At 41.1% G+C, this 3,730-nt stretch overlaps 2 non-coding genes across 2 annotated transcripts; both read right to left on the bottom strand.

Moving 5' to 3' along the window:
- Positions 1 to 495: 495 nt before the first annotated feature.
- trnai-aau (transfer RNA isoleucine (anticodon AAU)) lies at positions 496 to 569 on the bottom strand. Its single transcript has one exon. It is a non-coding gene; the product is annotated as a tRNA-Ile (tRNA).
- A 2,456-nt stretch (positions 570 to 3,025) lies between these two features.
- On the bottom strand, positions 3,026 to 3,108 carry trnal-cag (transfer RNA leucine (anticodon CAG)). Its single transcript has one exon. It is a non-coding gene; the product is annotated as a tRNA-Leu (tRNA).
- Positions 3,109 to 3,730: the final 622 nt, after the last annotated feature.

Raw genomic sequence — 3,730 nt, 5'->3', positions numbered from 1 at the left:
CAATGGTTAGATCATTTCACAGACAGTTTTCATTTCATGTCTATTGTGACCTTTCTCATTGTTTTGGATAAACAGAGTCCATGATTTATTCACTACATTGTAAGACAATGATTTGGATGAAAGTATAACCTACATTCTGCAGCTCCATCACAACTGTGGATACAAAATGATGGTTGGACACCTGAATACACAAGGCATACACATACAAAGTTAGTATTATTAGTATTTAACCTAAATTGTTCTGGGATTATTCATCAATAAATTGGTATTTGTCCTACTTGCTGATTTATTAAGATGTCAAAAAGAAGCTTCTTTACTGACAGTCATTCTAGATTTTTGGCTATTTGTGAATTTTCTTCCAGGTTTGGGAATGATTAACAGTTTAGATATTCTTTATCTGTGTTTATTGTATACATATTCATACCTTGTCCTTTCTGACTCATACACTAACATTTACAACACATGAAAGCAGGTTTATGGTCCTTGATTAATATCTGGTCAGTATGGGGTTTGAACCCATGACCTTGGCGTTATTAGCACCACGCTCTGACCAGCTGAGCTAACTGGCCTATGAGTTAGAACAATCATGGTTCTAAACACCCAGAAAGTTGGCAGTAGAAAATTCAGCAGTACTCATCCCTTAGCTTAAAGCTGCAGTATGTTTATTTTATTTTTTTTAATGTTATTTGGTCAAAAGTCCATAATCATCTTTGAGCATATTGTAATCCAAAGTGTTCTGATTAGACAGTGAATCTCTTCTCCTTCTCCAGGCTCTGAAAATGAAGTTTATCAATACAGAATGGATGTCAGCCAATCAGAGGTCTTTCTAACAATGGGGCCATCCAATGAGCTGTTTTAAGCATTACTATTGGCTGCTTGAGCTGCTCGTCAAAAGTCAATGTGTGTTCTTGATCTGAGAGTAGAGAAAGTCTCATGGCTTTATATTCCAGCAGAAATCTCTAACGTGACTTTTGTCAAATCAAGAGGAAAAATGAAGACTGAGGTGGAGAAGCAACAGAATAAAGGCACAAACATGTTCATGAGGAACAGAGTCACAGAGGTTCCTCTGACTCTGTGTGTGTGGTGGACTTCACTTGATCTGCTTTCAGTCCGTGCACAGTCTGCCCTGAGTCAGAGAGAGAGTGATAACAAACGAGATAAATAGCTTGTAAAACTAAGAGAAACATTATCCAAGGTGGAGACAGAGAACAGACACATTTCATCTGCAGTGTGGAGTGTGTCTGCTCTGATCAGCTGCTTGTGTGTGAGGATCAGCTGTGGCTCTGAGCCTCTTACTGTCCTCACAGCAGTGAGTGATACGTGCTTTTATGTCTCTAAAACATCAGAAAACTCTCCAATAACACAAGATAAAGTCTCTACATTTGTTACTAGTCTTTATGGAGAAAACAGTCACAAAGAGTTCCACAGTTGTGTGTGTGTGCACGCAAGAGTTCACAAGAACAAGAACTTGAACAGGCTTTCAAAGGAAGTGTAATTGGCCTTTGGTTTAGGATAGATTAGGAGAGAGGAATGATAAATAGCTGCTACACCACCTCCACGGCCTATGTCTCATGGCACATGAGTATTTAAATGACTGGGAGGAGTGGCTTCATTTAAACTAACATATTCATCTTGATACAGCCATGTTTCAGTTAAACAGAATAAATCAAAGTTATTTTCTGAGATAAGGTCATTTACTAGTAGAGATTTGGATCTCGGTGATCTAATATTTAATAGAGCACATCTAATGGTTTTATGTTTTGGTGTTTCTAGATTTGAGATTTTAATTTTTTTCAGATTTTTATAATTGATAGCTCTTTTATTTGATTTTATGTTAAAATCATTGTGAAATTTGGGTCGGGGGACAGACACCGTCTCCATAAAATAATATTCATCACCATCACAACAGTTGTCATGGCGATGAACACAGCTATCATAATAGCAATGGGAGGGAAACTGTCCTAAGGCAAGCGCAGAGGGGCGTGGAGGACTCCCCCTCTGTAACATGGTCTCATTCATGAGATGTCATAACAGTGACTGTGCCATGTTTTCTGATAGTAGAGATGCTCCCTCCAAAGTAGGATGGATTCCATCTCTTCCTATCAGGTTCGGTTTTCCCCAGAAGGATCTCCAATTATCAATGAAGCCCACCTCGTTTTCTGGACACCACCTCGATAGCCAGCGGTTAAATGACATGCGGCTATACATGTCATCACTGGTCAGATTTGGTAAGGGACCAGAGAAAATTACGGAATCCGACATTGTTTTAGCATAAGCACAAACTGATTCAATGTTCACTTTGGTTGCTTCCGACTGATGACGTCGGGAGTCATTAGTGCCGACATGGAGGACTATCCTATCAAACTTACAGTTACTCTTTGCCAGCAACTTTAGATTTGATTCTATGTCGCCTGCTCTGGCCCCTGGGATGCGCCTCACGATGTCCGCTGACTTCGCTAGCTTCACGTTTCTCACTATGGAGTCGCCAATTATCAGAGTTTGTTCCCCAGTGAGTGTGTTGTCCTCACGGAGGGGGGAGAACCTGTTTGAGACGTGAACATGGTGGTGTCCCGAGTGGCTTTTTGACCTTCGACTATGCTTACGACGGACAGAAACCCAGTCATTGCTGGCCGGGGGGGAAGCTAAGCTAGAGCTAGCACGGCCCGCAATGGCTAGGTCCTGCTTGCTAGCTTCGGTTTTGGTATCAGGGGTGAGGAACCGCTTCTCCAGATTGTTGATCCTCGCCTCCATATCTAACAGTACGCTACACTTTATGCAACTACCATTGTCCCTAAAGGAGGACGAGGAGTTACTAAACATCTGACACACCGGGCAGGAGAGCGGAGGGGAGGAGAGAGAAGCCATAGGTGTTTTCAAGGCTAGAATATCAATGACAACAAGTTTGATTAGCGTTAGCAGAACACAGTAGTAGAGCGCTGCAAAACAGAATATATGCTTATCGTTTTATCTACAATTTATACAAAAAAAAAAAAAAATCAGGACTGCATAAAATGCCTTGTATTGCTGTGAGAAGTGGGATTTGAACCCACGCCTCCTGAGGAGACTGCGACCTGAACGCAGCGCCTTTGACCACTCGGCCATTCTGACAAAGCGCCATTGTACACCATCAACACCCCCAGTCTATGACAAAATCTTCAAAGAACAATCTAAGCTATGCTAACAAGCTACTCAATACTCATTTTCCAACTCTTTCCATAATCCTCTCAATTCAACTTACTCACCACATATTGCAGAGGCCACAGGTGTTAGTTTTTTGTTAGAGCACCTTTGGCTCCTGTGGCTAACAGTGCTTGTTTGTGATGCAAGATTGTCCCGAAACGTCGCAGAATCTTGTTTAAAGCCAAGAGCAAAATTGTAATAGCCAGGATTTGTCCCATTGAGGGCAGTCACTCTTACATTATTACAAATGTACCAAATTGAAATACTTTGACTAAAATGTAGAGAATTGGACTATGACCAATCAACAACACTACTTCATACCCAAAATACACCTGTATTCAGCAGAAAAAAGTGGTTTGCAGATTTATTGACTGTTTAACCCATTCAGTGCCAGCCATTTTCAGAGCTTCGACCCCCCTGAGTGCCAGCCGTTTTGGAGCATTTTGAGAGATATTTAAAGAGCCACAGGATATTTTGTAGTATGACTATCTGAAATCTGAGACCAGACTCTGAAAGATTGAGGCCTCTACATTCATCAGAATTTTGTTTG

The sequence above is a fragment of the Gouania willdenowi genome, unplaced genomic scaffold (genome assembly GCF_900634775.1).
Source record: "Gouania willdenowi unplaced genomic scaffold, fGouWil2.1 scaffold_380_arrow_ctg1, whole genome shotgun sequence".
NCBI lineage: Eukaryota > Metazoa > Chordata > Actinopteri > Blenniiformes > Gobiesocidae > Gouania > Gouania willdenowi.
Note: the sequence above shows the minus strand (reverse complement) of the source record. Positions and strands in the feature narration are given on the sequence as shown.